Source organism: Dasypus novemcinctus, chromosome 1 (genome assembly GCF_030445035.2).
Source record: "Dasypus novemcinctus isolate mDasNov1 chromosome 1, mDasNov1.1.hap2, whole genome shotgun sequence".
Taxonomy (NCBI): domain Eukaryota; kingdom Metazoa; phylum Chordata; class Mammalia; order Cingulata; family Dasypodidae; genus Dasypus; species Dasypus novemcinctus.
The window spans coordinates 45792190-45815100 of record NC_080673.1 but is presented as its reverse complement, the minus strand read 5'-3'; the positions used below and the strand labels follow the sequence as shown (position 1 = coordinate 45815100).

General features: G+C 37.7%; 1 protein-coding gene across 3 annotated transcripts in view; it reads left to right on the top strand.

The window, feature by feature from the left end:
* Positions 1-22911, top strand: part of ARHGAP10 (Rho GTPase activating protein 10) — a 337104-nt gene that overhangs the window by 174930 nt on the left and 139263 nt on the right. The gene's annotated exons all lie outside the window — the stretch shown is intronic.

The window sequence follows — 22911 nt, the reverse complement described above, 5'->3', positions numbered from 1 at the left end:
GTCCCTTCAGAAGGCACCGGGAACCAAAACCAAAGCCTCCTATATGAGAGGCAGGCACTCAGCCACTGGAGTCACAGCTGTTCCATTTTGCTTTTTTATTTTGCATGCTTTTTTTAAAAAAAAGATTTATTTATTTTATTTATTTCTCTCCCTCTCCCCCCGTTGTCTCTTCTCTGTGTTTGTTTGCTGTGTGTTCTTCTTTTGCCCGCTTCTGTTGTTGTCAGTGGCACAGGAATCTGTGTTTCTTATTGTTGCGTCATCTTGCTGCATCAGCTCTCCCTGTGTGTGACGCCATTCCTGAGCAGGCTGCACTTTCTTTTGCGCTGGGCGGCTCTCCTTACGGGGCACACTCCTTGCGCGTGGGGCTCCCCTATGCGGGGACACCCCTGCGTGCCAGGACACTCCTTGCGCGCATCAGCACTGTGCATGGGCCAGCTGCACACGGGTCAAGGAGGCCCAGGGTTTGAACCATGGACCTCCCATGTGGTAGACAGATGCCCTAATCACTGGGCCAAGTCTGCTTTCCTGCATGCTTTTTTAATTAAACTTTTTATTTGCAATAATTGTATAATTACATGCAGTTGTAAAAAATAATATAGAAAGATATTTTCTGATATATAGAATATATAATAGAATATTATAAAATAATACAGAAATATAGAATGAATAGAAATATAGAAATACAGAATATAGAAATATAGAATAATATAGAAAGATATTTATCCAGTTTCTTCCTGTGATAGCTTGAATCTTGGGAATCCCAGGAAAGATTGTTCTTGAACTAATCCATTCCTGTGACTGGTGCGCTTTGATTGCATTAAATTCAGTTAAGAGGCCTTTGGATTAGATTGCTTGATTAGATCACTTAAGGGCTTTTGATTGGACTATGTCAGTGAGGCGTGACTCAGGTTGGATCTCTGCTCCCTGGCTGGCTCTTATATCTGAGAAGACAGAGAAACACAGAGAAAGGAAGTTGCCATTTTGACCTGGCCATGTGAGAGAGAGGACTTGAGGATCGCTAGCAGAATAAGCTGAAGCATGAAGCGCCCAAGAGCCTGGGCCCACGGAGCAGCTCAAGCTGAAGAGACGCTGTATGCCTCATAGCCCACAGCTGAGCTCTGTGGGAGACCATGAGGCTGGAGGGGAAGGCAGGGACCTAGGCAGAGATTTGCTGCCATCTTGCCTTGCCACGTAACAAGACACCAGGATCACCAGTAGCTGACTTTGGTGAGAAAGCATCTCTGATGATGCCTTGATTTAGACATTTTCACAACCTCGGAACTGTAAGTTTTTACCCAAATAAAATTCCCATTATAAAAGCCAACCCATTTCTCGTATTTTTGCATTTGCAGCCTTTGTCAGACTCAGATACTCCCTATGGTAACATCTTTTGAATCTTTAGTATAGTATTACAACCTGGTTGTTGACATTCCAGTTAAGACACAACATTTTCATCACTACAAAAATCTCTCATGTTGCCTTTTATAGCCACACAAGTGGTTTTTTTTTTTTAACTTTGTTGTGATATCATTTTAACAATTTTTAAGTGTACAGTTCAGTGGCAATAAGTATAATCACTATCACCCCTATCCATTACCAGACATTTTAATCACCCCAAACAGAAACTCTGTACCCATTAACCATTAACTCCCCGTCCTCACCACCCCTGCCGGCCCTTGGTTATCTCTAATTTACTTTCTGTCTCTATGAATTTGCTTATTCTATATGTTTCTTACAAGTGGAAGGATATATTATCTGTACCTTTGTATCTGACATATTTTGCTCAACATGTTGTCTTCAAGTTTCATCCATTTTGTAGTATGGCAGGACTTTATTCCTTTTTATAGCAGAATAGAATTCCATCCTACGTATATGCCACATTTGTTTATCTATCTCATCTGTTGATGGATAGCATTATGCTTTTGAAATTCATGTTGTTTGTCTTAGCTCATTTCTTTTTATTGCTAGGTAGTAGTATATAATATGGATGTACCACAATTTGCTTATCCTTTCACTTGTTGATAGATATTGTGGTTGTTCCCATTTTAAATTTCAAGACCAAAAGCTTGAAGGCTTTTCCTTTGTTAGTCCCTAAGGAAAAATAGGGCCCTTGTACCTTGTAGCCATACCAACAGGCTTTAGAGAAAAACCAATATTGAACCTTGCAAAACAGGCTGTTTCTGGAAGTTGAAGACCTTTTTGTTTAGAGACCTAGTGAAGTATGGATAAATTAATTCACTCTCATATATTGTACCTTCCAGTCCTACTTTGGATGACTGAGTGGAATGAGATAGTACATTCACATTTTCTGCCAAAACAAGGTCTTTCTTACAAAGCCAAGACCTGTTTTATGATTTGGGGATTTGCCCATCAATAAACCTAACCCACAGAAGGCTGTTTCTCTCATACTCTCTCATAATGGCAATTCAGGCTAATCAGATTTTCATTCATTTCAGTTTGCACTGAGGTTGAACTGACAAATTTCTTCATTTTCCTAGTTTTTCTAAAATTTAGAAAAAATATTGTAATTTTCGTATTTCTCAATTCAGCATTCATATTTCTGTTTTTATTTCCTGAGCTTCTTAAGTTAGGAGCTATAATTATATCATTTGCTTACTTATTATTCTGATAAATTATTTTTCAAAAGGATATGTTTTATACATACTTGATTCTGCTTGAACAGATAAAGTTCTATCTAGAAGGCTTTCTGATTGGTATGTGTACTTTTATGGAGTGTTATGTGCATTGGAATGGATACACTGAACTCTGCATGTGCCGAATATGTTTTTATTTTAAATATATAAATAGTTGGGTGTTTTAAGCAGAAGAATGAGTTTGCATATTTGAAATTGGATTTTCCTATTTAAGTAAAAAAAACCCCACATTTTCCTTTTCAAATCTTTTGAACCCAAAACTCTTCCATTACTGAAACATTTTTCTTTTAATAGAGAAATAGACTGATGAGTTAAAAAAAGAATCAACTATCAGATCATATTATTAAAAGTTACGAAGATTTAATAGAATTTCCGAGGCTTTTTCCTAAATTTGGAAGTTCTTTCAAGGAATATTGCTTGTCATGATTTCCCCCAGATAACTGTCGGTGCTTTTGGTCTCTTTCATTCTGTAAGTGGTCTTGCCTCACAACATAGCTTATGTTCCTGTAATAAGAAACCTCTCATCAGTGGCTTAAAACAGCAAAACTTACTTCTCATTCATGAAGCATTGTTCAGTTCAGAGGGCTTTGCTCGTCTTTCAGATACCTGGGCTTTATGGAACAGCCACCATTTTAAAAGTTGCCTTGCTAAAGGGAAAGAAAGCTTTGCAGGACCTTGATCCAGCAGGTAAATGCACTGGCCTTGAAGTGAATTACATTTCTTCCAAACTAACTGGCCAGATAGTCACATGCCCCTACTCAACCTCAGTGGTCTGGGAAGTACAACATTATCATGTGCTTGAAAACAGGTAGAGAGCTGGAAATATTTGGTGAACAACATTAATGACTCTTGTGCACTGGTGCTACATTCCTAGTGATTGGAGGCATTTATTGAAATCTGAGTGAATAATAGTTTCTAATCACTGTGTTCAGTGTTTTAAATATTACTCTCATTGAAAATGTTCATGTTTTCGTTAAAACAGTTAGCTTACTTTTTCCCTATGTTTTATTTTTTTAATGATATTTGACATTTTTCTTATCAACCTTATTTGTGAGCATCAGATAAATGTCTAAAATTTACTGTAGCCTCAGTACTCTAAGAAAATAGCATCTTTTTAAAATATACTAATATAGGCTTATTGTGGCCTGGGACTATTTAACAGTTACTCTTATTTTGAGATGAGAGCAAACCCCATTTCACTAAAATAGCAGTATCAGTTAACCATTCAAATTCACTCATTTCCTAAGAGTGATTTGCACATGAAGTTAGGGAATGTGGGGAAGTCAGGTCAATTGACCTTTCATCCATTTAACAAATACTTGTTAATGATATGTGCCTAGTTTTAGGGGATTCAGGTCATCTGTGATTACTACTAGGAAATTATTTGCTTATGTATACCAAGTAGAAGGACTTCCTGAAGTGGTTATTCCCAAACTTTGCTAAACATTAGAATCATGTGAATATCTTTAAAAAATACCGATGCCTTGCTCTCACCTCTAGCCAGGCTAAATTTATTGATATTGGGTGTTTCACCTGGGTACTGGGATTTTTAAAACCTATTTAATCCTAGCATGTAGCACAGTTTAGACACCACTGTCCTAATGAAACAATGGCTTGTGTAGTGAGGAAATGGGATGCATGATTGTTATCTTTATATTTATCTTATCATGCTATATGGGGAGCTTTTCTCTTAAGTTCTTGGTAAAGATAACCCAACTTAAACCCAACCAAACAAAATAGAAAATTTCTGATGAAAATAGTGCAACTTTCTTTTCCTTGTCTCAGTAAAAGATGACTTATCATAATTAAACTCTAATTGTAATCTGAACCTTGTCAACCAGTATTTACTGAGCAATTATAGGGTATGTAACCTTGCTCTGGGTCTTTGAGATACACATTAAAGGTTGGTTATACAGAATCCTTGTTCTATTAATGGAGATAAAATAGAGATTTGTAAGCATTTGAAGTATACCAGGAAATAAAATGGTTTCAAGTTTGCATTGATTAAGAAAATTTGAATATGTGTTGCTGGATTGGAAAGTACTTGATGTTAATTGAGAAACATCTTTAGGAATAGGCTTCCTTAGATTTAAAGAACAAGAGAATATATTTTGACATTTTGAGAAGCCGGTAAAGGATGTAGAGGTAGGAGAGGAAGAATAGTTTTTTATGGCAGAGACAAGCCAAACTTGATTGGAAAGAAAGCATGATGAAACAGAGGAAAAGCAGGGACCCAGACATTTGTGTTTGTGGAAGAAAGGCATGACTATTGGAAGGTGATGGATAGCAAAGTAGCAGGCTTAAGTTGGTAAATATGAAAAATAGTATTAGTAGTATATGTGGAATGACTTAAAGAATTTTGCCTAGATTGGAGTATTCTATAAGTAAGACAACAAGAGTCTGGATAATAGATTTTGGTATCCAAATAGATTTGGATAATAGATACATCTGAGTAATTTTACAGAAATGATAGTAGTCACGTTTAGGTATTTGTTGAACATGTAGGATGAGAGTACTGCAAGGAATAACATCTTCAAGTTTTACTTCAGGAAACAAAGAAGGTTTCAAGGAAACTCAGGGGTCGATTGCAAACCTGAAGACATACATGAGGATCAACATGGAAACTGTTTGAAAATGTAGATTCCTGGGCTCAATCCAGACCTACTGAGTAAGAATCTTTGGAGGCTCTACCTCTGCTATAGACAAGGGGAGAACAACATGAGCAGAACAGTGGAGTCATGTGGAGAGAGGGGTTTTCTAATCTTCTGCTTCTCTATAAGAGAGACTTCCTGAGGGCACAGGGTTTTTGAAGGCCCTGGGTAATGATCCTTGTGGCTTTTTGGATTATGGGAGAGAGCATAGTGGTTATGGGGTAGTATGTTTAAGGGATACCTAAAAAGTGAGATTAAGAGAAGAAATAGCAAAATGGCTGAAAGTGCTCACTTATCATTGTCAGAAGCCAAAGAAGGGTGGATTAAAATTTCAAATGCTTTGCAGGTGATTCAAGGCAAATTTGGAAGTCTTTATGGCAGCTCTAGTCACCAAAGTGCTTTGCCCCAACCCTCCCACATAGTCTCTTTCCCAGTGCCCCAGGGTAGTTTGCCCTTTTGTGGGGAAATACCTCATTATTCTCAATTAGCTTCATGCAGCCTTTTCTCTACTCTCCTGGCTTTGCTAGGAACAAACATTACCGTGTACCCTCCATAATCTGTGTTCACTCACAATGGAGTTTGCTACTCTGCCGCTCTCTGGAAGAAGATGGCTCAGCATTCTCTTTTGCTCCTTCCGGACTTCTGAAACACTGGCCACTCACAGCTTCTCTGAGGACTGCCATATGTGGGGTGTTTGAAGGAGGGCATTTGGGGCAGAGAAGAGAGTGGGACTCAATACAACAAAACGACTAAAACTAATAAATGTATTCAGCAAAGTGATAGGTTATAAGATCAATACCCCAAAATCAGTGGTATTTCAAAACATTAGTAATGAACAATCTGAAAAGGAAATCAGGAAAAATATTTCATTATAATAGCAATGAAAAGAATCAAATATCTAAGAATCTATTTAGCCAAGGATGTGATGGACTTGTACATGGAAAACTATGAAACATTGTTTAAAGAAATGAAGAAAACCCCCCAAAATGGGAGAATAATCTGTGTTCATGGATTGGAAGACTGTTAAGATGTCTTTTCTACCCAAAGTGATTTATAGATTCAGTACAATCCCAATCAAAATTCTAACAGCCTTCTTTGAGAAATGGAAAAAGTCAATCATCATATTCACGTTGAAAGGGAAAGGGCCCCAAATAGCCATGTGTTGAAAAGAATATCGTTTGGAGGACTCCTACTACCCAATTTTAAAAATTACTGCAAAGCTAAATAATCAAAACAGTGTCATACTGGCACAGGGACAAAGATATAGTCCAGTGGAATCAAATTGGGGTTCAGAAATAAACCTTTAAGTCTATGGCCCAAGAGATTTTTGACAAGCCTGCCAAGTCCACTGAATGAGTAAAGAATAGTTTCTTTAACAAATGGTGTCAGGAAAACTGGATATCCACATACAAAGAATGAAAGTGGACCCACTACTTTACCCATATTCAAAATATATTCAAAATGGATCAAAGACCTCAACATAAGAACCAAAGCTGTATAACTCCTAGAAGAAAATGAAGAGAGAAACATCTTCAGGACCTTGTATTAGGCAACGGTTTCTTCGATTTTATACCTAAGCACAGTAAACAAAAGAAAATATAGATAAATGGAGCCTCACCAAAATTAAAAACTTTTGTGCATCAGAGACATCAAGAAAGTAAAATGACACCCTATACAATGTGAGAAAATATTTGAAAGCAACATGTCTGGATTTAATATCCAGAATATATGTAGAAATCCTACAACTCAATAACAAGATGACAACTCAATTAAAAAATGGATAAAATACTTCAATGGGAATTTCTCCAAAGAAGATGTACATCTGGCCAATAAACACATGAAAAGATGTTCAACATCATTAACCATTAGGGAAATGCAACTCAAAACCACAATGAAATACTGTTTCACACCCTATAAACTGGCTGGCTACTATTGAAATATCAGAAAATAGCCAGGGTTGACAAAGATGTGGAGAAATAGGAACCTTGGAACATTGTTGGTGGGAATGTAAAGTCATGCAGCTGTTGTGGAACCAGTTTGGTTTTTCCTCAGAAAGTTAAGGATACAATACCATATGAACCAGCAAATCCATTGCTAGATATATACCGCAAAGAATTGAAAGCAGGGAATTGAACAGATAGATATTGGCACACTAATGTTTATAATGGTCAAAAGATTGAAACAACCCAAGAGCTCCATCAACTGATAAATGAATAAACAAAATGTGGTATATTCAGATAATGAAATATTATTCATTTGTAAAAAGGAATGAAGTTCTGCTATGCTATAGCATGAATGAACCTTGAAGACTTCTTGTGGAAGTCTGCCGAAATAAGCCAGGCAGAAAAGGACAAATATGGTATTATCTCACTTATGAAATAATTAGAATAAGTAAATCCATAGAATTAGAAATTAGAATATACATTCTGGGGCAGGAGTGGGAATGGAGAATTAATGCTTAATGAGTACAGAGTTGCTATTTGGGGTGATTTTAAAAGTTTTGGTAATGGGTGATGGGGATAGTAACACAACGTTGTGAATCTATTTAATACCACTGAATTGAATTCTGGGTTGTATATATGTTACCAGAATACAAAAAACACCTCCAAACATTAAACTGTACAACCCAAAGAATGAACTGTAATGTAAAATATGGGCAATAGTTAATAATATGATAATGTTGTTTCATGAACTGTAACCAAGTTACCCCACTAATGCAAAATGTTAGTAATAGGGAAAACCATATTGTGTGTATGTGTGTGGAGGGAGCGGGCATCGCCTGGGTTCTCTATTTTCTGTATGATTTGTCCATAAACCTTCAACTGCTGTAATAAAAAAAATATACACACATAACACAAAGCATAGATGTTTAAAAAAATGTGATGTATCTGGGGCTAGGAGTCACTGGCAAGAATGGCAGGAGAGAAGAGCGGGAGAAAGGGAGGTACCCCAACGACTGCTGGAGCATTTACCTCTCCTTTGGCTGGTAAGGAGTTGTGTGGTTGAACCTCCAATGTGATACAATAAAGACATTTTGGGAGGATACTTAATGTCCCAGACCTTTAATTTCCATAAAAATTAGAATGAGAGTTCACTCTGTCTACCCTCCTAGGGTTTGTGACGATAAGAAGACCTAGTTTTTGTATATAGTAGATAATTCCCTAAATGTAGCTCATCCTTTCTCTTCTTCCTCGTTCCCTTGAATTTTTTAATACTAAATGTCTGTGCTTCTCATTTGGCACTTATTACCTGGTATGGACATTTGTATTTCAAGTGTATTTAATTTGTTTCTGGAACATTAATAATTGTTTGGGATGGAAAAAATGTCTTATTTATCCCTCGCTTCCCTCTTCTCATTTTTAGGAACATATAATAAGCACATATAATAAGTACTCAAGAAACAATTGCTTTTTGTTTGAGTATTCAGGTATTTGACTGAAATGCCATGTTGGTAATATTATATGTTCCAACAAATTATTGGAAGAATATATTCTTCTATATGTGTTTTTGGAATTAGTACTTTCAAATAAGAACGGTAGGATTGATTGTCAATCCTTTATGAATTTGTCACCATCTTCCTGAATCATGGAGAATATTTTAGACATATATAGAAAGAAGCATCATATTTCACGTGAAAGGGTCTTGTGGTTTCAGAGCTTGGAGAGTAATCACATCATTTCCTCAGGTAAATAACTTCCCTTCCCTGCTCTAAACCACCCTCCACCCTCAAGACATCATCTTTTCCTGAAACTGCATGACACTTCCTAGCTTTTTCAGGTGCATGCACTGTAAAACATGCAAAACAAAAGTAAGACTCTTGTGCTTAAAAATGTCTTTGATTGCTATTTTTTAAATAATCATTATGGTTTAAAACTAAATTTGTATGCTACTTTTGTTTATGAAGTTTCTCTTCAAAAATCTTCCATATGTGAATAATTTGAATATTCACTTTAATTTTCTAGAGTATGGCATTAAAATGTTAGTCTAGGCAAGCTGTCAGTTATCAAATTCATTATTGAAACAAGCTGTGAACTCATGGGATGGAAGTAGGAAGCCACATATAAGATGTGACAGTCTCTGATTTGTCACATGTAAAAATGAATTTCTCTTTGAAAAGCAAAACTTTGGATTTTTGGATAATTTTACTGAAGTTGGCGTATGTATTCTTCTCCTTCCAGAGCACTTCTGGAATTGTAGGGGAGCTCAAGATGGGCTCTAGTAAAAGATTATAACGCACAGTTTCAGTATTAATCTTTAGGTTTCTGAGGGAGGGGGTAGTGGAGAAGATGCCCGAGGTGAATTTGCAACATATTTTACCATGATTACACATTAATCTTAAATTGCCAAGGGCAAATTATATGCAAAATGAGGAAAATAAAGAACAGCTGTCCCTGGAAATTTACAGCAAGTAAACTAGTTTCTCACTCTTCTTTTTTAATCAGAATGGGTGTGAGGTGAGTGTGGGTGGAAATAGAGGACAGTCTTGTGTGGGAGGGAGCTGAGGAGTCTTGTAGTGTCTGCAGAAATGCAAATGCAAAACCAAAATACTAAATCCAGGCAAGTTCGGGCTGAATATTCATTTTTTCAATTAGGCCTTTTATTTGTTAAGAGCTCTGAAAAGCTGTTAGCTTTCAAGTGAAGGGTAGAGTTAAATTAATAGAATTAAATGAAATAAATTTAATATTAAAATTAAATTAAAAAAACCAATCTTATAAGATGGCATTTCCCTGAAAGTTCCTTTTCATTTACCCCTAGTCCATGTGGTTTAGGGTTTGTTTTTCTGTTGTCCATCCCATGACTTATTTTTTCCAGACTGGAGCCTCCATGCGTCCTTATGAGACTTCTTTTCACCATCACCTGTGGTTTATCCACTTTCCTCCTTTTTAACAGATCTCCATAATAGGAGAACAGAAAATTAATAGAACTTAATCAGTTCATTACAATAAATCACCTTGCTTCTGGGTATATTTGGGATTGGGGGTTGGATAATTACAGGAGAATGACAAAGGTGTATTTTCAAGTTGTGCTGGAGAAGTTTTAGATAGAAAAAACCTGGTGAAAACTCTGTTGCTGCAGAATAGCCATGCTAGGTTTTGTGTATTTGTGTCAAATTCTGATGTGGTCCATGGCATTTTATTGCAGTGTTCTGTAGGCACTTTTAGCATAGCGGTGAAGATCATGAACTCAGAAGTCAGTCTTGATTGGAATATCAGTTTAGCCTTTACTAGCTCTGCAACCATGGCAGGTTAACTACTTAACACCTTGATGCCTTAATTTCATCCTCTCTAAAGGGAGATGATGGTAGGATCTCCTTCATAAGGTTGTTGTGAGAATTAACAGAGAATGCTTGGGACATTGGCACCTATGGAGTGCTCAGTAAACGTGAGTTGCATATTCAGAGATAAATTCCAGGGAAGCGGATGTGGCTCAAGCAATTGGGCTCCTGACTACCATCTATGAGGTCCAGGGTTCCATACCCTGGGCCTCCTGGTGAAGGCATTCTGGCCTGTGTAGCAAGCTGGCTCACATGGAGTGCTGCCCTGCCACAAGGAGTGCTGGCTGATGCAGGAGTGCTGCCCTGTACAGGAGTGCCATCCTGCACAATGAGTGCTGCCCAGCGCAGGTGTGCCGGCCAACGTGGAGAGCTGACACAGCAAGATGACGCAACAAAAAGAGGATAGACAATAAGAGATGCAACAGACTAGGGTGCAAGAGAATGATTGTCTCTCTCCCACTCCGGAGGGTCCCAGGATCAGTTCTTGGAGCCGCCTAATAAGAATACAAGCAGACACAGAAGAATACACAGAGCAAATGGCTGCAGAGAGCAGACAATGGAGGGAGGGGGAGAAATAAATAAATAAATCTTAAAAAAAAAACACTAAAAGAAAAAGGGATAAATTCCATTAATTGAGGCCACTCATAATGAAGTAGTCCCATTATTGAGTCATGACTTTGGGATCACTGAGGAACTGTGTTTAGGTTTTTTAGTAGCAATTTACTTAGGAAAATAAATCATCTGAATTCACTTTATCTAGTAGTTTTATGTGGCTCTTCTAAAGAGCAGCAAACAACCAAATTTACTGGTTTGGGTAAATTTCCTGCTCCTTTTGTGTGTTGTGGATCCTTGAGAAGTGAAATGGCCAGAAGGCAACAGGGAGAGGGGAGAGGCTAAGGAACAACACCATGGCTTTTAGATTATCTCAGGCTTTCTCTCAGAAGCATCCCCTTCCAAACAAACAAACAAACTCAAACAAACAAACGACATTGAGGGATGCCTAGAATTGATTTAGTACCTGATGCTGCAGCTGCTCTGAGGTGGAGAGGCAGATGGCAGCAGCGAGACACCATTAGTCATTCTTAATATTAAGATATCTGTAGAGAAGGGATGAAAGGGATTCTTGCAAAAAGAAGCAGCCAATGTTTGCCTTGAGTTTAAGTGTCACCTTTCTAATTTATATGAGCAAAAATTTTGTCACCATTTAACCTTGAATTGAGTGATGAGTTTGAAAATAAGACTTGGTTTTATTTAACTGCTGCCCGATCCATTCTAGCTTATCTTAATACTTTCCTGTCCCAGCCACATGTGTGATAGACTTCAGTCATCACTCCCACAGGGAAGATACTGGAAGAAAAAATGAAGGAGTCTTGAAAATTAGACTCCATCTAGTTTAAAGAACTGTGAAGGCTCTGAGATTTACCCGACTTTCAAACTAACAACTTAGCCTGCCGCAGTTTCATGGAAACTGGTAGAGGACACAAGACTCCTGGATCAGACACCAAGGACTGTTTATTACTCTCAGTAGCCAGAGTATTGCATTTTGTGCTGGTACCCTGGGCCCCAGTTCTCATAGGACAATACAAAGAGGGCCTGGTGCAACAGTGCTTCCAGCAGAGAAAGAACTCTGAGTGTAGGAAATCTGAATCTTATAATGGGTAGCAACCATGCCTGCCCTTTTCTCTAGAAAGAGACACTTTTTTCCATTTTCCAAGGCCATAAACAACTATACTCTTTTTTTCTAAGGCTGTTCCTTATACAAATGTCCTTGAAAAGATGGTCTGGAACAAAGGACTTTGCTTGTAAGACTTGGATAAAAGAGAGAGATAAACCATGGAAGGCATAGATAATGGAAAATTATTTCCCAGTGTCTAGTGGGGAGATAGGCATATGGAGAAGTGACTGATATCCAAGGTAGTATATAAATGCTAAAGTGCCCAGCTGGAAGCAAGACAAGAGTGTGAGTGCTGAAGAAGGAGAGATTTATTCTAACTCTCATGTCACAAGGACCCTCCAATAGAGCTGCCTTTTAGCTATGATGCAGAATGTGGTGGTTTGGAGCTATGTATCCCAGAAAAACATGTTCTTAAACTTAATCCATTCCTGTGGGTATGAATCCAACCTAAGCAGGACTTTTGATGAGGTTACTTCAGTTAAGGTGTGACCCACATCAGTCAGGATGTATCTTAATCCTATGACTGGAGTCCTTGATAAGCAGAATGAAATACACACACAGAAAGAGAAAGCCACACAAAGCAAGAACTGAAGGTCAACAGAACCTGGAAGAGAAGGGAAAGGCTAGGAGAGGCTGCCATGTGCATTGCCATGTAACAGAGGCACCAAGGACCAAGGATCACTAGGAGACCACCCTGTAATGCCAGTCTTTGGGAAGAAAGCATCACTTTGATGGTGCCTTGATTTGGATTTCTCCTAGCCTCAAAACAGTGAGCTAATAAATTCCCAGTGTTTAAGCCAACTCATTGTATGGTATTTGCTTTAGGAATGAGGGAACCAAAACATAGAGGAATATGAGGGAAAATGTGGGGGATGGGGTGATGGAAAAAGATATCCTAAACAGAAGCAATAGCCTGGGTAAGGTGTTATGTTTGGAAAGTGCAGGGCTTAATGGAGTAAACATATCCCTGGTGTAATGGTGGCAGAAGTGCATGGGTGGGTGCAATGGGAGAAGATGCTGTGTGGGGAGTTGAGACCAGAATGTGGCAAATCCTGAGTGCTGTGCTGTACAGTTTGCTTCAGTTCTGTAGGCAGTGGTGAGCCAGTAACAGATATGAGCTGGTGTGTTGTGTGTTCAACTCTCTGATAGGGAATGAATTGTTAGGTGTCTGGGTAGGGGTGGGGTGATAGAAGCCAAATGGCTGGATCGAGTTTTGGTAATAATCCAGATAAGAGATGATGAAGATTTAAATGAGGGCAGTGACAGTGGAAAGATAGGAAAAGAGAGACTTGTTAGAAAATCAGAATTTGGTGACCATTTGGATATAGGAGGTAAGGGACAAGGATAAATCAAAGTTGTTCTAAGCAGTAGACTTGCGAGAAATATATCTTGGTTTTAGATACACCAAGTTCAAGGTACTTGTGATGTATCTGTGAGAAATGGAATGAAGACCTGACAGATATCAGATAAAAACAAAGATGGTGGGCATCCCTTACTGAGAGATGAAGTTTTGAGTGCCAGAAAAGTCATTCAGGAAGATGATGAGGCAAGATGGTGATGGAAGGAATCTTTGGGGGTCCTTGCATTTGGGGGATCAGAGGAAGAATAATCAGTGAAGGAGACATAGAACAGTCAAAGAGGTAGCAGGAGAAGCAAGAGACGGTGGTGTCAAGAAATCCAAGAGAGGGGAGAGATGCCTGAGGAGTCTATGTCAAATGATTTAGAAAGTTAAGGAAGGAGGACCAAGAAAAAACTACTGCATTTAGTGACTGGAAAGGCAAAAAGCTAGATAGTAGCCAGTTTGTACTTGATATTTTTTAAGTGACCCTTCTCATAGGAACCCTGGGGACAGGGGGTATTCTCACCATTTTACATAAGCAGCTGAGGTGATATATTACATATACTATATTATACAAATATATTTGATTTGTATAACTCTTAGAGCTAGAAAGCAGCAGACTTGAACTGAAATCCATGTTGAGTTTTTTAAATGCCCATGCTCTCAACCACAGTGAACTTTTTTATTTTTATATTTTATTTATTCCCCCTCCCCCCCAGTTGTCTGCTCTGTGTGTCCATTCGCTGTGTGTTCTTCTGTGACTGCTAATAAGGGTCACAGAATCTGTGTTTCTTTTTGTTGCATCATCTTGTTGTGTCAGCTCTCTATGTGTGTGGTTCCATTCTTGGGCAGGCTGCATTTTCGCGCTGGGCAACTCTCCTTATGGGGTGGACTCCTTGCACACGGGGCTCCCCTATGCGGGGGGACACCCCTGCGTGGCACAGCACTCCTTGTGTGCATCAGCACTGCACGTGGGTCAGCTCCACATGGGTCAAGGAGGCCCGGGGTTTGAACCGCGGACCTCCCATGTGGTAGGCGGATGCCGTATCCATTGGGCCGATAAAGAGCAGATAAATTTTTAAAGAACAGAGTAGGTTTGAAATTATTTGTGGATAATAGGAGAGGGAAGAAGAGAAGGAAGATTTAAGTAATACTCTTTGAAGTGTTCATCCACATTTAGCGTTCAGGGTATTTTAAAGTTATACCTGCCTTCTTTTCATATCTTCTTCATGGATCTCACAATCCATGAAACAACTCAAAAAAAGATTTTCTCCCTTTGCTAAGAATCTCTGCAACATCTCAGGGGATCTCTTATGGCAGATGGTAAAGTCAATGTGGAACTTCCACCTGGATATTATTTTAAATTTAAAATCCTAATATATAGCACTTTATGTTTTCAGAGACTCTCTGTCACCTGATCTCTCCATAACTTAGTAGATAGTTGAGCAGATATGTCTTATTTATTAGGTTTTCTTGTATACGAGGAGTTTGAGGCTAAGAACAAGTTAAGGGTAAACCTGCTGCAAGTCACAGACTAGAAAATTGCAGCGCTGAGATTTGGATTCCCGCTTCCTCATTCCAAGTCAGTAGTATCCTATGGCAGTGGAAATACGGTGAGAGGGAGAGTGTGCAAGTCTATTGACAACGCATATCAGTAGTATTAGGGAAGTGGAATTCTTCCATAAGGACTAGAGACTGTGAGATGTTCCTTTTGCCAGGTACGACTTTTAAGGAAAGATGGAAGGGCACATTGAGTCAGCGGTAGCTGGTGCCTCTGTTAGATTCTGGCACAGATAGATATCAGACTGTAGGGGAGGCTTTGGGACCCCAAGTGTTACTAATAAAAAGGGAAACCTTCTTTTGTTCTATAACTTTCTTTCAGCCCCTGTCTAGGCACTCTGCCCAGCGGCTTCGGTGGATGTGTAAGGAATAGCAATATCTAGGGGCTGGCTGGTGAAGCTCAAATGCTTTCTCTTTCCAGCTTGGGCTTGATGTTGGAAATGAGACCAGCCACACATAGCATTGGGAATATGCAGTTCATTTCAACCCGAGTGGAAAAGTAGTAGCTAATAAGCTTTTTGTATTGGAAAGGACGAGACTTAGAGTCAAGCCTGGATATGTCTGATGAATCCTAAACATGATCAGTACTTCCAAAAATATTAACTTAGACCTGGAACTGGATATTTGTCTTGTACATTTTCCATGCTTCTCCCTTAATGCTGGAATGGGAGCCGTAATGGAAAGTAGGCGTGACAGCCAGCCTCTGCAGGCACAGCCACGCTCAGGTGCCAAGCTGTCAGCTTTCTGCACCCAGTCCCTGGTTTGTTTGGGTTGTGGAAAGACCAGGTGAATGAATTCATAAGGCCTTTCCTAAATGTACCTGCTGGGGCTGGGGGTGACTATTCATCAGTCGGACTTATAAAAAAAGGCCTAGGTGAAGGCCAACAAGGAAGTGAAGTGCGAATGCAGAGGTGGGGAAATGCAGATAGTAGCTGTCAGTAATGTTTTTCTACCTGCTCTCCAAATATTATGTATAATCCTGGGGGAGAGATTAGAAATGTTATTGGTGAGCAGGTGACTTATATTTTCTATGAGTCATTTATATTAAATCAAACTTTGACTCTCTTCCCAACCTGTGCTTAATTTTATGAAAGTGGATTGTGTGGATTAAAAACTTCGTTTGGGTGACTTCTATACGTAGAGTGTCTAGCTACTTTGAAATTAATTTGGAGTTTTATGCTACTAATTAATACTTTTAATGAGTGCTTGGTATGAATCAGGCTCATGTAAATGCTTTACAAACATGATTTCCTTAAATTTTCAAAATAACCCCATTCTATCATTAACTCCGGTTTTCAGATGCTGAAGCTAAGGCATCGAGAGACTGGTTGTGTAACTTGGAGGTCACACAGCTAAGAGGTGTAGAGTCAGGGGGAGCTTGCAGGATTGTAGTAACCTTACCTTGTAATAATTTATATTTTATTTTTCAGCTTTAACAAATTTGTGTTGTTGTTTTTTTTGTAAGTAGGGAGACAAGGTCCAGGAAGGTGGAATGTTATTCATTATCATTTTGAATTTCTCATCTTAGTACAACTAGAGTTTATCACTTATCTTTTAACTGGCCTAATGTTTAGGAATTGTCTCTTACCCTGTTCTTTGCATTATTTAATGCACTGTAAGGGTTAATATAGTGCATTCTTCTTCCAAAGTTTTAGAATTATGCTAATATTATACAACATCTATTAAAGTTCATGGTGATGAATGTTATGCCCCTTTGATGGAATAGAGCAAATCATTCTTGATTCTCTCTACTTATGTTTAAAAACCAATTTAATCTAAATATGCATTTTTGACAGAATCTTAAAAATGTTATAAATTGCTCAGTATCTTAGAATGGTATCTTTGTGTATGAACCTGCTTACTTTTATATTACTCAGTGGATAGGAAATGTTTAATATTTTTACACAGATATTTAGACATAGTTTTATTTAAATTGAGGATTTTTAAAATAATTTTATTTTTTAATTATCTTTTTTAAAAGTTAACAGATCACACATAACATTACATTAAAAAACATAAGAGGTTCTCATATAACCTACTCCCCACTCCCCACCCAATCAATTTTTTTAATTGTATTTTTTTGAAGATACACACATCACTCAGAATGTTACATTCAAAAAATATAAGAGGTTCCCATATACCCCTGACCCCCCTTCACCCCACTCCTCCCACATCAGCAACCTTTTTCATCCTTGTGGCACATTCATTGCATTTGGTGAATACATTTTAGAGCACTGCTGCAGCACGTGGATAATAGTTTACATTGTAGTTTGCACTTTCCCCCAGTACATTCAGTGGGTTATGGCAGGATATATAATGTCAGTATCTGTCCCTGCAATATTGTTTAGGACAACTCCAAGTTCTGAAAATGCCCCCACATCACATCTCTTCTTCCCTCTCCCTCCCCTCAGCAACTACCATGGCCACTTTCTCCACACCAATGCTACAGTTTCTTCCATTACTAGTCACAGTAGTTCCATAGTAGAATATCAGTAGTCCACTCTAATTCATATTTTATTCCTCCATCCTGTGGACCCTAGGATGGTGATGTCCACACCACCTCTATATCAAGAGGGTGCTTAGATTCCACTTGGATAATGGATGCAATTCTGCTTGCAGTTGTAGGTACTCTTGGTTCCCTGGTGTGGTGGTTGACCATCTAAAATTGAAGATTAATTATAAATTTTATTGAGCATTAATTTACAGGAACTTACCAAATTTTTGTGATTCATCTATGAAATGAAAACAGTATATGTGAGCCTCTTTATTGCTTTTCTTGGAGTTACCTTTTTATCATGTCTTTCTTAGTCTCATTGCTAGGTATTTCCTCACAAGATTTTCTAATCATTTATCTATAGTGCTTTTTCCCTTTTGCTTTATTTCCAAGAAGCTTTCAAGGGATTTGGTTATCTAATATTTATAATTATAAAAACATATCCCATAGGAGAATTTTTCTTTGCAATGAAGGTAGGATCTCTAAATCTAAATTTATATTTATGTGTGCGCATGTGTACATCTGCACACATGCCTCATTAATAATGAAATGTTGCAGTCTTCTGATGCAATTCCTGCACATGTGAGCGTGATCATTGATGACTTCCCCCTTCTTGTCAACATATACAAGTGCAAATAAATGATTCAGCCACTCCACAAATATTAAGTACCTCATTCAAAGCCAAGCACTCTGGTTACTAGATGGAACTGAATATTTGTTAGTATATAGTGATGGATTCTGATCATTTATTTCTGTAGAATCATACAGCTGCAAAATCCTTTTTTTGTTGTTTTAGGAGGTACTGGAGATTGAACCCAGGCCCTTGTACATGGATGTAGGCGTTCAACCCCTCAACTACATCCACTCCCCAATGATGTTTTTTTAGTTTGTTTGTTTTTAGGAGATAGGAGATAGTGAGGATTGAATCTGGGACTCATACATGGGAAGCAGGCACCCAACCACGTGAGCTACATCCGCTCCCCCAAATCCTTTTTAGTGATCTCTTACTATCAAGTGTTTATGTTCCAGTTTGAGCCCTTCTTCTTTAGTTACCGATTCTTTCTCTTTTATTTTCTTTCCATATTCCTTTTACTAATTCATCCAGTTGCCAACTTATCAGTCATTTATTCAGTTCACTCATTGATTTCTCCATTCATTTGTTATGTGCACACAAAAGCGTGGTGGCCATGATATCTGCATGTGAACCTTGATAGCCTCAAAAAGTTATAATAATTTGGACATTTATTTTATTTATTTATTTCAATGTGGACATTTAATTTAAAGTTTTCAGTTTATAATTGTAATGTCTGTTTTGGCCAAACCCCGTTTATTTCTAGTGTTCTAAATTTGTTTCCAGTCAAATCAAATCTTACCATACCTTATTCCATGCTGAACTATTCTATGCAAGGCACTATGAAATCTATTAAAAAAAAACACAAAAACTAAGGTTGACCTCATCTCTTGCCAGATAATATCTCTAAATATTTGGAGAGAGAAGGTGGGGCATAGATTCACAATTCTTTTATTAGAAATTCTGAGGTTGGATGTGGTATGGAATATAGATTTTTTATGTTCAGAAACATCATATAGGACATACACTGTGTATAATATAACAGCTCCAGATAGGTTTGGTATGGAAGTTACTTTTATCATGGTGAAATATGAATAGAAGGGAAAAATGAAGTTTTAACCTGGTATTACTTCAAGCATTCAGACTTTTGGAAAATTGTGAATAAGAGATGGTAGGCTTGTTTAAAAATGTAATCATTTGTTAAATTATAAGAAATTAATTATAGGTTATGTTCATAAAAAGGAAATATCACTGTGGGCCGATGTCACAAGAGGTGTGGTTTTATCTGGTTTTGAAGGTTTGGATGGGACTTTATCTTATTCACAGTCAGCTAGAAGAGTGCCTGGCACTTATTTGATGAGTAAATATTTGATGACTGAGTACATTTGTGAAGAGAAAAGAAAGAGCATTCCTGTCTAGGCGAATCTTCAGCATGATCCTGTGTATAGAGGAGAGAGTAAACTTGTTTATTTGCTGGTAAACATCAGTGATCTGCTCTGCTCTGATTAAATTAAGTAGTTTTTAAGCAAATTCTCTGGAATAAATGTGAATGGGTGAAATGGATCCCATAATGGATGGCTTTAAGTAATTGTTCAGTCTGAGGAATTTGGACTTGATCTGATGGGTGACTCTTTAAATGGGGGTAGAGGAACTTTAGACAAAAAAGTGGTTTGAAAAAGGAAAAAAAAAGGCGCTAAGCAGAATGGATTAAAGTATGTGTTTCTCTGAAGGGATGCCTTAATAGATGAGTGTGCATAAAATTCAAGATTGAAGAGCTGGAGATAAATCTGAAGTTTGAAGAAAGAGTGACAGTTACTACTGAATTTAAAAAGTGCTGGGGAAGAAGAAAGGTCAAAGATAATTTCAAACTTTAATATTTGGTTATTAGGAATAGTTATCCCCTTGGCTAAAAGAGGGACATTTGGAAGGGAAGCTGAATGGGGTATTACTGACCCGCTGATATGACTTGACACTGTTGCTTTATATTCTTCAAGCATATTTATTTGATATATCTTGTATGACGATGTGTGTGGTTACAGATATAAAGAATGTTTGGATTCTTGTTTTATTAGTCCAGATCTTTTAAGAGCAATGTAGCAAGAAACCAAAACCCAGAAGACCTTGCTTGTGTGTATTTTACGTGCCATTTCCAAATTGCTTTGTAAGAAGTTTATTTAAATTACATTTTTTAAAAAGTAAAAACTGCATTGAGTTGCATTAATCCCCCCTTGCACCTTTCATTATGCATTAGCAATTAAGTCTACTCTCAGGATGATGAATTTGAACTTGATCAATTATCTGATAGTAATTACCAGCACAGTGATTATTATTGCTGAAGTAACATTCTTATTTCACTTCTCCATTTATTTTGGGCACTTTTCATTGAGGCACATTTATTTGACTGCAGAATGACTTGCTTTTTTGGCATCTGGCACTGAGGTCAAACTATTTTAAGTTTCTTAAATAGAGTAGTATTGAAAAAAGTCCTCTGTTATTTAAAACTACCTGACATGCCCTCTCCTTTAGCAGAATCAAAATCTTGACAATTTCTTTTTGTTTTACCACTTCTCAACAGGCTGACTTGGATTTTTCCCCTTTCTTTTAATCAGTTAACCTTCTCCATCAGGAAGGTGCATCTCTGCTGCATTGATTCTTTAGCATTCTGAGTAGACTTGTATACATGGAGAGGCTATGCTTCACTCTTCGGGCTCTTTGAGCTCTATTGAGATAATTGAGAAAGAAGGAAAAATAGACCATTTGAGAAGCTTAAAAAATTGAGTGAGGAGGAATCAATAAAAAGGCAAAAAGTGAACAAGAAGGAAAAGAAATAACACGTTTTCAAAGGCAATAATAAAAACTTTTGTGAATGTAGTGCGTTATAATTTACAGAACACATGTTCATATCTTCTGGTTCTCCTCCACCATGCCATAGGATGTAGGCTGCTGTTCTTAATCTCAGATGCAGCATCCAAGTTCAGAGAGGTTTTATGCCTTGCCTCAGCTGTTGAGGAAGTGAGTTGTGTCTTGAACCCAATTCTTTAGACTCTCTCTAGAATTTAACATCCCATGCAGGGAGGTGAAGAGAAAGTAAATTCCCTTGGGCAAATTCCATGGCCCCTTTGTTGTTGGCATTTTGTTTTGTTTTGTTTTGGAAACTTGGGTGATGAGAGGCATCATCTCCTTGTCAGCTAGTTGTGTTCTTGTTAGCTTTAACATTCTTAGTGCAGAAAATAAATGCGCAGCCAGAAAGCCTCAACTCTTCAAAGAAATGAAAATAATAGGTCACATTTTTTGCAAGTCACTATTTTATTATGAAAATTTTCAACATAAAAATGTAGAGACAGTGGTATGATGAACTCTCATTTTCTCATCATTCAGATTCAACAGTTATCAAGATCTTGCTATAATTGATTCATCTATCTGTTCCTTTCTCCCTTTTCAAGCAAGTCTAACATTAGTTACTTTTACCCTTAAATTCTCCAGTATGTGTATTATTCAGGGTTCTCTAGGGAACAGAATTGACAAGATATATATGTATATATATGTATAATGTAAATATCATGAGTTTTTAAAAATAGGAATTGGCTCATGCAACTGTGGAGATGGGCAGGCTGAAATTCCATAGATCAGGCTGTAAGCTGTGAACTCTGAAGAGGTTTTTTGATGAATTCCCCTGGAGATGCTAGCTGGCTGAAGTAGAGATGGAAATTTTCTATTCTGATTGCTGAAATCATCACTTCTCTTTTTAAGGCCCTCAGCTGTTTGGGTGAGGCTTCTCTCATTGATGAAGGCAATCTCCTCAGTCCACTGTAGGTATAATCAGCTGTAGATGCAATCGAGTTACCGATGATTTAAATCCATGAAATACCCTCACAATAGCAATCAGTGCTTGCTTGACCAGATAACTGGACATCATAGCCAAGTTACATGAATTTAACTATCACAGTATGCAACTTTAAAAAATGTGGACCTTTCTACCATAACCTTAATGCCACACTCAGTTTCCTGATTGCAGCAACACTGTCCTCTTAAAACTGACTTGTTCAAATCAGAATCTAAACAAGGCCATTTGTTCAATATGCTAAGTTGTGTTTGACAATAAACTTTCTTTCTAATTTGCCTTTATTTCTGATCTCTTGTTCTCAGGACTCTTTGTTTTCATGTCTGTGCAGAGAAAGGTGGCAGTGATTTGGTTCTTTATGATTTAGTTTGTCATGACTGTCATTTGAAGTTCCATAGCTCTTCACTGGACAGGACTTGTAACAATTCTAAAAAGAAGAACACTTTCTCAGTTTTGAATGCATTTCCATGGTCTTCAAGAATCATCCAACGATATCTTCGTACTGTATATACTACTCCATCATATTATTTTTAGAAGGCTAAAACTTAAAAGTCAGTAGCTAGTGAATGTAATGGACACACGTTTTATGAATCTTTACAAATTGCATTGGTACATGTTTCAGTGTATCCACAAGTATTATTTCACTTACTATTTATTTCATTGACATTGACTGTATTACATTTTGTTCACATAAAACATTGTTTTATGAGATTATTTTCCAACCACATCTCATGCATACAAAGCTGGTAAAACAAGTTGGTAAACACTTGTTCTGTCAAACTTTATTTTTATAGTCATCAACAGAAATGCTGCTAATGTGAGTTAGCAAAGATTTGGAATGTAACTGTTTG